At 42.4% G+C, this 13,883-nt stretch overlaps 1 long non-coding RNA gene across 2 annotated transcripts in view; it reads left to right on the top strand.

Moving 5' to 3' along the window:
• The first annotated feature begins 1,333 nt into the window (after positions 1-1,333).
• The window catches only part of LOC121677373, a 33,860-nt gene continuing 21,310 nt past the window's right edge, over positions 1,334-13,883 (top strand). For both annotated transcript variants that reach the window (XR_006020930.1, XR_006020929.1), the window contains exon 1: positions 1,334-1,464. This is a non-coding gene — a long non-coding RNA (uncharacterized LOC121677373). The remainder of the gene's footprint in view (positions 1,465-13,883) is intronic.

Raw genomic sequence — 13,883 nt, forward strand, 5'->3', positions numbered from 1 at the left:
CACTTGCAGTGTGTGTGTGTGTGTGTGTGTGTGTGTGTGTGTGTGTGTGTGTACATGCTCCCCACCTTCTGGTGTACTGGCTGTGTGCATGCATGCTCCCCACCTCCTGCTGCACTTGTGTGCATGCATGCTCTCCACCTCCTGCTGCTCTTTCTGTGTGCATGCATGTTCCCCACCTTCAGCTGCACTGGCTGTGTGTGTGTGTGTGTGTACATGCTCACCACCTTCTGCTGCACTGGCTGTGTGCATGCAGGCTCACCATCTCCTGCTGCACTTGCTGTGTTCATGCATGCCCCCTACCTCCTGCTGCACTTGTTGTGTGTGTGCATGCTTACCACCTCCTGCTACATTTGCTCTGTATGTGCATGCATGCTCACCATCTCCTGCTGCACTTGCTGTGTGTGTGCATGCTCACCCTCTCCTGCTACATTTGCTCTGTGTATGTGTGTGTGCATATTCCCCACCTTCTGCTGCACTTGCTGTGTGCATGCTCACCATCTCCTGCTGCACTTGCTGTGTGTGCTCCCCTCCTCCTACTGTACTTGCTGTGTGCATGCATGCTCACCACCTTCTGCTATACTTGCTGTGTGCATACATGCTCACCACTCCCAGTTCCATACATCATAGGTAAGTGCTACTGTCTTCAAAAGTCAGTGGACACATAACTCCCAGTTACTCATGTCAAGGGCAGTGGTGTCAAAGTCATGGAAAGTTCAGGTTTAGGTTCAATGGGTCAGCTCTTTGAAAAGTTGCTTATTGGAGGCAGCTCACAGAGGTCTGTTCATGGCAACTTTTAAAGGTTTTTAAAACAAATGAACAAATTTTTATTTAAAGGTCATATAAACATACCCTCAAAGGTTGTGGATGAAGAGTGTACCTGTCACTACGTGAGATGGATATAAATCTATTTCTACCTGCCGACTGCAGCTGATTAACAAGAAGGTTGAAGGCGATGGTGGGGGTCTTAGAGAGACGTGAGCTGAGTGGAGTTTTCTCTTTTTGAGCTTTATTTCCTTTTCTGAGATGTGAAAACAGCATTTCTGTCCTTGATTAAAAGGAAAAGCCCTCAGACATATGGGTTGCAAACCCCACTTCTGCTCCGGGTATCTTCCCTGTGACAGGCAAGTATCTCCAACATCAGAGGACCATGGAAGAACTCAGAGTTCATCTCTGGTTAGGCTGGGACTGTTCCGAGGGTCCCGCCATGCCTGCCCCACCTGTCTGAGGTACATCCTCTGTACAGTATGTGCTGATGTCTCATTATTAACCAGAGACAGTCACACGTGTGAGCCCAGCTCCAGGGAACCAGCTACGGTACAATGCTGAAACAGAATTTTCCACCCCGTGTTTGGCTTGGCCTGATCCCTGCGGTGTCTTGCCAAACCTGCAACCTCCTGTCAGGAGCCATTCAGCCCTGGATGGGAAATATTCCTCATGCTGTTGTCGGAAAGCTGATCTCTCATGGTAAGCCTGGCGGGATGTCTATTTGGCCAGACCCAAGCAGGGAGAAGCCAGGTTTCCCCTGTAAAGAACTCGTCTGCAGTGAACGGTACTTGTACTAGCAAAAATATTTAGGTTTGTGGTGTTGGCCCGGCTGCTCCACTTAAAAAAAAATGAGAAACTCATAAACGTAGAGCTGAAAAGCTCGTTGCTTAAAACTGAGGAAGCCAATGGCTATTTTAGTTTGGTAACCAAAGTAAAACAAGGGGGTACAGGGATGTTATCTTAGAAATAAAAGTTTGTGTTTGGGTCTATTGCCTCAGAGAGCCAATGAAACATCCAGGATGTGAGAGAGGCGTGCGAACAGCTGTGGAAAGCCAAAGGACTAGTGGTCTCAGCACAGGGTGTGTGGGGATCTACATCCAATCCCTGGGCCCAAATCTCCCATCCTGAGGCTCAGCAAGTGAAGCCCACACATTAATTCAGGAGGCATGCGGTATGTTTTATTCATAGCTGTACTGGTCATAGAGCTTAGTTTAAATTTTATAATTATATTACATATATGCATGCCTGGTTGTAGGGATGTGTACTGTGTGCATGCAGGTGCCCACAGGTGCCAGAACAGGGCACCAGGTTCCCTGTAACTGGAGTCGCAATGGTTGTGAGCTGCCATGTGGGCACTGGCGACTGAACCTAGGTTCTCTGCAGTAGCCAGTGCTCTTAACTGCTGAGCCAACTCTCCAGCCCCACAGAAGATAGACACATAGTTCAATAGATGATCACAGAGCACACATCCTCACACTTCTCCACACGTGTCAGAAATAGAACATTTATCAGTATCCCAAGGTTTCATCTTGGACTCCCCAGGGCCACTATTTACCTGTTCCATCTCCTATTTACCTAGAACTTTGAAATTTATATAAATGGAACCAATGGAACCATACAGTATGGCCTTTGGATGCCATTTTTTTTTTTATCTAAAATTAAGTTTCTAAGATACATCATTTACTTCTAAGTACCATTAGCTGCCATTCTCCATCATAGAGAGGATTCAATCACATGAATAACATCTTTGGTCTGTTCTACTGTAAATGGATATTTGGCTTTTTGGCTCCATGCTTCTGTGGTTGTGTGTGTGTGTGTGTGTGTGTGTGTATGTGTGTGTGTGTGTGTGTACATGCGCACATGCGTGCATGTGGCCTTGTGTGCCCGTGTGATATGTCACTTTCCTAGTTTGCTTTATGTTGCTGTGATAAATTCTATGATCCAAAACAACTCGGGCAGGAACGGGTTATTACGGTTTACAGGTTGTAGTCCATCACTGAGGGAAGACGAAGCAGGAGAGGGGAGCACAGACTGTAGAGGAAGACTTAAGTGTTGGCTTGCTGCCAGACTCTTGTTCAGTCCAGCTAACTTTCTTATACAGCCCAGGCCCATCTGCCTATTCCAAATTTATGAGCAGATTCTTCTAGACTACCTACTGGAGCATTTCTCTCTGTACATTTCACTCCGTGGTCCACCTTGATGTGTATTTTGAGTGTACAATGAGGTCCCTGTTAAATTGCCCCTTTTTCCTGTATGGGAAACCAGTTGATTCCAAACATGCTGAGATGATCATTCTTTCTGTTCCTGCCCTTCATGACCCCCTTGTGGGGCATCAGCTGTCTGCACATGTGTTTCCTATTTCTGTGCTGTTGGACTTGTTTGTACCTCTATTTCCATTATATTCTCCTGGTTTCTTGGCTTATGGTTTCCTATACTTTGCGCTTCTGGTGCAGAAGGGAATGTTTTTGTCCTTTTGATTTTCTATGTAAGTGTCATAATCAGCTTTATGAATGCATTATATTTGTAGATCAGTTTGGGGGAAGTGGACATTACAGCAATGTATTTTCAATCCACTGCCAGGGATTATCCTCCTATTCCTTTCATTAAGCTTTTCCCTTTATTGTGTTGTGAAGTAGTATATCTTCTTTTAGATTTATTGCAGAGACTTTGTGGTTTTTAATGATCCTCACGGGCTAATCCCTCAGGAGTAGATGAAAGTTACTTTGGTGACCAAGCAAGCTTTGGTGATTCATAGGGAATCAGTGCCTGTGGAAGGGAGAGCTGGAAGCAGAATCAGGCAAAAGAAGAGATAATTGCCCAAGAAGTATGCCTTAGGCAACCCACTGAGGTGGTCTGAGCAAATATGGTCCCATCAGACAGTCCCACGCTGGGTTGGACTGGTTGAATCCTTCGACTACCCGCAGGTGTTGGATGTGGCCCACCACAGAAAGGTGGTGTCTTCTGGGAGGAGGCTCTTTGCAGATGTTGCTCACAGAACTCCTGGAAGCTAGGGGGATAGGACTTTCTTTGTAACCCGGTGTCTAAGTGTGTAGAGTCCAGGAGCTGCAGCGTGGCTGCCACAGACGGCTTTTTACGCTGTGCAACCCCTCTTCTTCATGCATATTCACGCAACAGCTGCTCTGGGGCTGGGGCGGATTTGGAAACTCAGAACTCCATAGAACCAATACGCTGTCTGTGCGGATGGTGTCAGGATGAGACAGACAGTCCTTCCTCCTCTAGTACATAATTCCGTACCTTTCTAAACTCCAGCTCATCCTAATTTAGGTTTCCCCCAGGGGGTCTTTGTCATCATGCTCTGTTCTAACCCCGCGTGCTTTGCCTGTCACAACCAAGAGGTACCCATAGTTATTTCTACTCAGTTATATCTCTGTCTAACCATTCTTGCAAAGATGTCAACGCTCCTTCTTGCCTGCTGGCCCCATGCCTGGGTGTAGTTTGGAGTTGAAAGGGTCCCTGTTTCAATTATCTGATAAAGTATGAGCTCTTTAGGGATCTAGACCTCTAGTGCTGTGGGGATGAGAATTACAAAGTCACAGAGTGATAGCCACGGGGGGCATTGTTACTGCATTGGTTTTGATACCCTTGGATTTTTCAAATCAAATACAACAGTTGAGTTTTTGATTTCTTACGAAGGCTGCTTTACTGAGGATGAATTCCTAACCTTACACACTGAACTGGTGTGCCAGCTGTGACATTTAGCAATGCCAGAGGCTTCAAACTGTGATCCCGTTGGTCAGTTTTGCTGTTCTGAGTCCACTCTTAGACCCACCCAATAGTCCATCCTTCTCTGACGTGATGCTATGCTAGTGAAGAAGGCATTTTGTGAGAACTCAGAAAATGGTGTTCAGGTGAGACACAGAGGGGCGGGGAAAACAAATCCATACCCAGAATATACGTCGATTTCTTTAGCTGAAATGAAGTCACCCCTGTTTAAGGATGCAAGAGTCCCGTGTTGAGCAAAGGAAAAGTCTCACTATGACAAATTCAAAGTCTGAAAATTATAGCCTGCCTTGAAATGAGCAATGACAGGCATCGGCTGAATTAAAGCTCAGGACAGAGCCGAGAGACAAGCGAATAGTCTCAACCAGAAACACTGAAGAAGAATGAAGGTCAAACCAAGGGCCTGCCCTAACCATGCCAACCAGTTTGCCTCTAATTAAAGTGAGGACCAGAAGCGCAGGAGCTATTCTGCCCCTGTCCTAGCGGCATCCTTGCCGTGCCAGGGCTCTCCTAAGGCAGTGATTGTGTTGTTTCCCAGACCCTGCTGGAGCCACAGATTTATTCTCCCTCTGCGATCTATAGTGGAGCTCCAATTAGCTCAACTTATTTTATTTGATAAATACTTGAATGTTTCCATATTTTGTACATTCTGCAATTGTTCATTTCTCCCACGATTTCCTGTGGAATATTTTCCTTTGGCCTGTAGACCTCTCTTTGGCATTTATTTTAGAGCAATTCTTACAAGATGTAGGTGTTTTTCTTTCCTGAGTTTGGTTGCCGAAGACATTTCTATCTTTTTTTTTTTTTTTTTTTGCATACTTTCTCTCACTGTAGCTCTGGCGACTGTGTTCATGGCTCCTGCTATGTGGTGTTCCACTGTCCCGGGAGCTGCCATTTTCTGTTGTAAGTTGCCTTTATTTACTGAAGCTACTGAATGTTTTTTTTTTTTTTTTTTTTTTTTTTTTTTTTTTTTTTCACCTGGCTACTTTAAGTTTTTTTCTTCTTGCTACAGTTTGGATATGGAGTGTTCTCCACAAATGCTAAAGGCTTGGTCTTGATTTGTGCCACTGGGAGACTTGGGAAACTTCGAGAGGGATTGCCTTGTGGGATATCTCAGAATATTGAGACACCACCTCAAAGGGAATTATAGACCCCCCTCTCTCTTCCTCTCCCACCCAGTCTCCAATATTCATTATGGTAACAGGAAACTGACTAAAACACCGTTGATATCTTTTGCATTTTCATTATGATGCAGGATGCATTGTTGCTTTTATAGTTTATGTGTTTTAGAGAGTGAGCTGTGTAAATGTGTGGACTAATGCCTTTGACCTTTCAGAATATTCTCGGGCAGCATCACATGAAACTCTGGTTTTCCCAACCATTCCTCTCCTTCTTTCTCTTCAGTAACTTGACTATTTATGGTATGTTTATGCTATATTCCATGTACTTGTTCATTGCGATTTTCCATTTTTTCTGCCCTCTAATCTGGATGCTTTAAATTGATCCGATTTTCAGTTCTAATATCCTCCTCAATTTAATCTGAAGATCCCATTTAATTGAGTGGACATATATCTTGGTTTTAGAAACTACATTTTTCAGTTTGATGGATTACGCTTTCTCCCACGTGATTAAAAAAAATAAAGTTTTAGTTTTTAAATGTCTTTGTGTGAGAATCTGAAAGTTCATTGTATCCAGAATATGTTTCTACTTTTTTCCTTTCTCTCTCTCTTTTTTTTGAACATTTAATTATCTCTCTCGGCATGATGAATGTTTAGCTATTAAATCCCAGGTACACCTGGAGAATTACTAAACTGATTTGTGATGTTTTGCCTGACGCTATCTTCCTCAGGTGGGGATTAGGACTAATCAGCCTGAGAGGTCCCCATCACCTGGTCCTGGAGTTCTCTCTTTAATCCTAAACCTTGCCCTTTCAAAGTCTCTGAAGTCTGGCTTATTTATCTGGAGCTGTTTGCTTCGGGGCTCTCTGAACTCCAGTTTGTGTGTTCTCAGTCAGCTGAGGCTGTTGACATTTGAACTCAGATTTCCAGGGTTCTGATCAATGTTTTCTGCTTTACATCTTTGATCCTCTGTTGCAACCCTGACTTTGGCTGGGGTGGGTGGGAGGGAGTGGGGGTTACCCATTCAATTGTATTCAACAGACCTTCCCTCCAGTATCTTGAATACTCCAGTATTCAGATAATTACATGCTGCATTTTCTCCGGCTCTTCTAATAATTTCTGATTAACCAGATGGGAAGGTTGTCTGACATTTTCTACTAAGTCAGGAAAAGGAAACCCTAGTAAATTTTCCTTAAGAAAAATGTATTAGATTTATCACTGTATTCCTCGTGCCTTCTACAATTCTTGACCCATGACGATGCTCAATATTTTTTTAACAAATAAAAAATGCAAAGTAAGCATGAAACACCACTCATATCAGAGTCAGAATTCTTCTCCCCCTCAGGTTTTCCCCCTCTTCCCTCTTCTCCTCCTCCTGAAGTGCTAAGGGCCAAAGCCAGGGTCTTATGCATGCTAGGTAGGTGCTCCATTGCTGAGCCATGTCCCAAGCCCACCAAGCTAGTTTTTGATCTAATGAAGAACCAGGACTTTGTCAAAAGCTCCTTAATGCTTAGCTTTATTTCCAAGACATTTCATAATTTTCTCTTTCTTTTATCTTTACGTCCTAAAGAAAGTCTGGATCATCTCACAGAATCTACTCTTCAATCTTAAATTGCATTGACAACATATATGGTGTTAGAAGTTTGAAGTGTATTTGAGATGTTTGTACCAGGTGAACACTCATGGCCTGTCACTGACGTAACTGCTACACCCTCCAAGAAATCACAAGCTGTGCTAAACACAACGTGTGTTGACAGAGGTTTCTGTCCCACCCAGTCTCACAGCTGTTCAGCCCCAAAGAAACACACAGAGGTCTACATTAGTTATAAACTGATGGACCTATTAGCTCAGGCTTCTTATTATCTCTTATATCTGCCTATAATTCTTATCTGTGTTAGCCACGTGGCTTGGTACCTTTTTCGGCGAGGCAGTCACATCTTGCTTCTTCTGCTTCTGGGTGACTACTGCAGACTGAATCTTTCCTATTCCCAGAATTCTCACCCCGCCTCCATTTCCTGCTTGGTTGCCCCGCCTATACTTCCTGCCTGGCTACTGGCCAATCAGCATTTATTTTAAAATACAAGTGACAGGGTACAGACCATTGTCCCACAGCACATGTGCTAATCCCTCTTGAATCATGATGCACTCAGGGTTGAAATTCTGTTATAAACTTGAAGGATTCAGAAGTGTGTATTGGAAAAAATTTTTTTTAAAAACTTTCCCTCTCTCTCTCTCTCTCTCTCTCTCTCTCTCTCTCTCTCTCTCTCTCTCTCTGTGTGTGTGTGTGTGTGTAGATGCTCTGGAAGCCAGAGGCATCAGATCTCCCTGGAGCTAGGATTATGAATAGTCTTAAGCTACCTGACATGGGTGGAAGGAATGGAGCCCTGGTCCTCTGGAAGATCAACACATGTTTATAACCACTGAGTCATCTCCCCAGCCCCTAATACTCACATTTTAATGAAAATACTTCATTGGATTTGGACAGGTTGGGGATGGGTTGGTGGTACACAGAAGGTTAGTTTATCCAGATGCCTTGTTTGAGTCATTCACGGCTGTTCCCCTTGGCCCGAAGAGGGAAGAAAGGTTCAAAAGCTGTTTGCTGGATGCTAAGTATGTAGCAACTACACTGGTATTTATCTTGTTAGATTTTTTCATTTAATCTGAACAACCAAGGTGCTATTATTCCAGTTTCCAGATGAGGAAACTGAGGCAGGGAAGGTCAAGCCACCATCCCAAAGCTGTGACCTTAACAAGTGATGTAACAAGGGATGTATGTTGATAAAAGTACCACTATGCAGTTGTATTCTTTATTTCAAATAATGAGGGAAGAGTAGAGTTGTCTGATTCTCTGGTCTTGCTGGCCTCAGCACAGTCAAGGGAGAGAAATGCAATATCTGAAGACTTTCTTTCACCCCAGGCATTTATAACTGTCCTTCAGAGAACTCTTTCTGGTAAGCATCAGCGCTTTAACCATTTCCTCCCTTCATGTTATGGTTCCTTTTCATCTTCGTCTCTCCAGTCAGTTCCACCAAATTCAAGAAATCTACAACACTGTGAGGCATTGGAGGACATGTCTCAAAGTATTAAACAGGATGAGGGAGTTTTTCTGCAGTGCCAGGTGGAAGCATCAAGGTTTTTGCAGTTGGGAAGAGTAAATACTGTCCAGACATATCCAGACCAGAAAATCACAGAGGCCACTTTTTGGATGAGTAAAGATCAGAATATAAAAATTAACAACAAGATAGTGATACCAGTAATGTTTGAATTGTTCGTAGGGAAGAAGCACAGGTCATTCTCTGGAAAGAGGTGAGACACTTGATCCAATAGATGACACCCAAAGTTCTATTTCTACAGATATTCAAGGCTGGAAACCAATTAAGATTGCAATAGACTATGAGAGGAGGAAGGAGAGGAAGATGCCCAGTCAGGGGACTGCCTATCTTTGTCTGCTGGTTAACCAACACAGGCTCTTCAGAAAGGGACTCTAAATTGAACTTCCTGCAAATCTGATGATTGATAAAAGTACAGGGAGAAGGAGGAAGGGAGAGAGAGAGAGAGAGAGAAAATATGAAACTATCCTGGTGGGTGTTTCTCATTTGTGTTAGATAGCTACACAGCCAGGCTGGCCTAGAACCCACAGTCTCAGTGTCATTGACTGCTGAGATTAGAGATGTGTGCCACCATGCCTGGCTACCATGTTGTCAAAACATGTTACATTGTGCACCTGGAAGACATTCATGTGAATTATGTAACTAAAACTATGCCAAAAGGAAATTTGGGAATTTCCCAACAGAAACACATCTCTATGCTGTCTGTGTGCTGTGAATATATATTGCTCTCATTGGTTAATAATAAAGCTTATTTGGCCTATAGCAAGGCAGAATAAGGCTGGTGGAAAAGCCAAACTGAAAATACAGAGAGGAAGAGGGCAGGGTCAAGGAGAGAGAGAAAGTCATCCGCTAGGGAAGCAAGATGCTAAAGGACAGGTAAAGCCATGTGGCAAAATATAGATTAATATAAATGAGTTAATTTAAGTTGTAAAAGCTTGCTAATAATAAGTCTGAGCTATCGGTTGTGAATTCTGTAATTAATATAAGCTTCTGATGATTATTTGGGATTGGGTGGTCTGGACAAAAGAAAGGCTCCACCTCCGTTTACATTTCTATTCCACATTACTTTCACAGTTTTTTAACAATACTATGTGAAACAAGTTTAGGCATTAAAATCAATAGAGGGGATATGAGAAATAAAATCTTAATTTAAACCTTTCAATTGTCGTAGCCACTGAAATAAAGCAAAGCATTTAAAAAGTTTATCCAAGTCAAGACTTTTGTCATCTTTTGAACATGGCCTGCTACTTTCTATAACCATTAGATTTTATTTTGCTTGCTAATAGTTTAAAGTTAAACTAATTTTTCTCTATGTTTAATAATCCTTAAGATTTGTGGGTTTTTTTTTTTCGTTTTTAAGCGATATCCTATAAGGTATGTAACATCAGGGCTTGAATACTTTGAAATATTTTATGCTCTGAGACTACAGTTAATTTTAATGTAAAGACTCAGAGATGTGAGTTGTCATTCTTCAGGGACACAGATAGCAATAGCTGCTGGGATATCTATGAAGAGGAGGGGAAACATTGCAGACACCTGTGTACTCTGTTACTCTATGTTCTTCATCATGCAATGCTCAGACCACTCCCACTTTCTCTCTAGCAGGTCCTGCGCTCTCCTGTATGGTCATGACATGGAATATCTAGGGGGCATGCTCTAGAGTCAAAAGGAGGGTTCATGAAAGACAGATGGCATCGTTTCATCAGAGCTCCTCTGTTTTCTCATTCTTGTCGGGCACTGATGCTAGTCTGTCTTTTTGTCTGTCAAGTGGCTCCATTTGAAGTGTCCCTCCTGGCCATTCACCATATTGCTCAGTATGAACTGAGCATTCTGGCCTCATCTTAAAGATTTATTTTATCTTCATATGTATGGATGTTTATGACCAGGTTTGTACCCAGTGCCCGTAGAGGCTGGAAGATGGCATCACATCACATGGAACTGGAGTTACAAATGGTTATGAATGACAGTGTGGATGCTGAGCTGAACCTGGGTTCTCTTTGACAGCATCCAGTGCACTTAGCTGATTCACCATCTCTCCTGCCCATCAGTCAAGTCCTGATTCCTCCCCGAAGCCCCACAGTCAGTATCTGGTCTGCTTTTTTTCATTCTTGCAGCTTATCAAAAAGACACACATTTTTAGAGAGTTAAGGGCTTCTCTGGGAGTCAATGGAAGCCTACTCTGTATTTGGATGAATACTGCTGGATTACTGAGCATAAGGTTTGGGGTATCAGGGCATTTATATTCAGTTCTGAAAGATGAGGAAGCAGGACATGTATGTTCCCTTGGTGTTGTTTGCTTTTCCTGTGGATGCCCATTTAACCCTTGCTTTCTCTTTTCCTTTCTCTTGCTATTGAGCATCAACCCCTCCCCCATGGCCTTGTACATGCTCTACCCATGTAATCTATTAACTAGCTTGACACAAACATTGGCTGAATGGTGCTGCCAGCGTGACTTTACTAAAAAGCCCAGATTCCCGTGGACTTACTTGATATAATGTCAGAGATGAGTCAACTCTCTCACAGCAAGGAAGCAATTTACGATGACTTGACAGATAACCACCACAAGGTCTTCGAAATACTTCCACACGGTTCATTTCCTTCAACAACCTCAAACTTTGAATTCAAGTGAAGTCTCTTCGATTACAACAGTTATCAGTCATAAAACTTTTGCTCTGGCGTTCATCAGAATCATTTCCTTTTTGGGTTTTCAAGAATAAATTTTCATTTTGTTATAAGAAGTCCCTTTAAATGGTCATATTCAGCACGTGTGAATCTATGCTAACCCCATTCTTTTAAAATAATTTTGTAGTTGCCCAATTTGGTGGTATAAGCCTATTAATCCAAGCACATGCAAAGTTGAGTCAGGAGGATGAAGAGTTCAGGGCTAGCCTGGACTAGATGGCAAGTCTGAGGCAGACTGTGACATATGATGAGAATCTGCCTGAGAGAAAACAAAAGTAGCATTGTGTCACATGACCTAGTGCTCAACAGTGATGGCCAATTTTAGAACAACTCAAAAGAAAGCCAGAGAGCTTTAGGCCCTTCCGCTTGCGCTTATTTGATTCTTTGTGAACTTTCCTTCTTTCAAGATCACCTCAGGGTCTAAATGGATATTTGTTTCTTCTCTAGCAATTTATTTTCATAGTCCAGTCAGGAGGTACCAGGAAAGGACTAAGGAGAAAGGGGGAAGTTGGTGTGTCAGCTGCATTTTAAAGAGGAATTTTACTCTGGCTCAAGAAACTTCTGCTTGCATTCTGTTCTGCCATGCGCAGGACCTGGCTGCCATACCAAGCTACTTGTAAAGCGGTGTTTAAGTGACATCTGAAATTAGTGTTCTATCATTGTGGGGGACGTGCACTTTTGGAGGGGAAGTACCGTGGGGAGTGTGGGGGGTTCTAGATGGGAAAGTCCTCTGACTGACAGACATTTCATATGAAGTTTAGTCTTCATTTGTCTTCTCTTCCTCGTCAGGTACAGATAACGAGGCTGGAAAGAATGGGGGACATTGGCTGGTTTAATTTCAGTACCATCTTCACCACATTATGATAACAAACTATGGGCTGGGAGCTAGGGGGATGATGGCTCGGTGGTTAAGAGCACTGACTGCTCATGCAGAAGACCTACGTTCAGTTCCCAGTGCCCTCAGAGAGGCTCACAATCACCTGTAATTTCAACTTTAGGTGATCTTGGGCCCTCTTCTGGCCTCTGCTGGCGGTACTGAGTGTGCACAAAAGCAAAAGGCCAGAGTGGGGACAAAATACTCATACACGTAAAATGTAACTCTAAGTAAATCTTTAAGGTAAAAAGGGTGCCTTCTGTTACTCTGGGTTCCTTGCTTTGTAAAATTAAGGAAGTATAGAATATTTTTAGTCCCTTTGTAGATTTGCAGATATGATTTAAACTATCAGGTTCATTCTTTTAAGAGTCCACGGGAACTAACAAATTCTTTCTAAATTGAGCCATTAAGGTAGTTATCTGACCAAGATCATTGTAATTACTTGTTATATTACAGTCATGGTACTAAGCGTTTTATACGAAATTGGTCTTTTAATTCTTCTGAAAGTCTGAAATGTACATAGTGTTCTGCCCAGATTAAAGTTGTTCATCTCAAGACTCAGAGATTTAAGTATTTTACTCTCAGATCCCAAAAGTACTGTCAGAGTTGGGGTAAATATTTCATTCAAAGCTTATGCTTTTAATCACTGATCACTGTCTAATTGATGCTAACTCTATGCATTTTCTTTTAAAATTAACTTTGATTAAAAAGAAAAGTTTTTGAGTTTTCTGGGGCAAAAGGAGTGGAGGGAGACAAGGGATAAAGGACATCAGGGGAACAAGGCCCTCTAAAACAACTTAGCAAAGCTCATATGAACACACGAGATTGAAGCAGAATCACAGGGCTGACATGGGTCTCTACCAGGTCCTCTATGTGTATATTATAGCCTTCATTCAGTACTTTTATGGGACTTCTGAAAGTGTGAATGAGTGGTTCTCTGATTCTTGTGCCTTCTTTGGGGCTCTTTATTTTTCTGTTGGCTTGTCTTTTACAACATTGATACAATTTTTTGTATCTAATTGTGATTTATTTTGTTAAAAAATTAGAGTTTTCCAATAGATACAAATATGGATTTTTAATTGTAATAGTCCATTACTGCCTTATAATACACTATGTGCCCTTGAAGTATCATTAACTATGCATATATGAATTATTGTTTAAACCATCTTTTGGATGGGTCTATGAAATCAGATTAGAAATGATGTTAGGTTGATGGTCATAGATTTTTTTTGGACTCTGCGAAGACAGAACACAGACAAATATCCTGCAATTGCAGCAGAAATAAGTTTCATGAAAATAGACCCGGTTGTAAAATTAATAGACAGGATAAAGCCACCGCGGACCCTGGATGACGAGTGGGTTATAAAATGAGCAGCACTTGCACAAGTGAAGTCGGACCACGGATTCTACCATGCTTCCTCCTCTGGTCACATTACATGATGTAATCAGATGAGTCAGAAGTTGGATGTGCACAGGGAGATGTGGAAGACCACAGCTAACTGCTGCTTCTGCAGACATTCCAAAGGCCCTGAGATCATTCTGGAAAACAACCAAGGCTCAAAATTTCTCAGTGACATTTACTAAAATGCTTAC

Source organism: Arvicola amphibius, chromosome 11 (assembly GCF_903992535.2).
Source record: "Arvicola amphibius chromosome 11, mArvAmp1.2, whole genome shotgun sequence".
NCBI classification, from domain to species: domain Eukaryota; kingdom Metazoa; phylum Chordata; class Mammalia; order Rodentia; family Cricetidae; genus Arvicola; species Arvicola amphibius.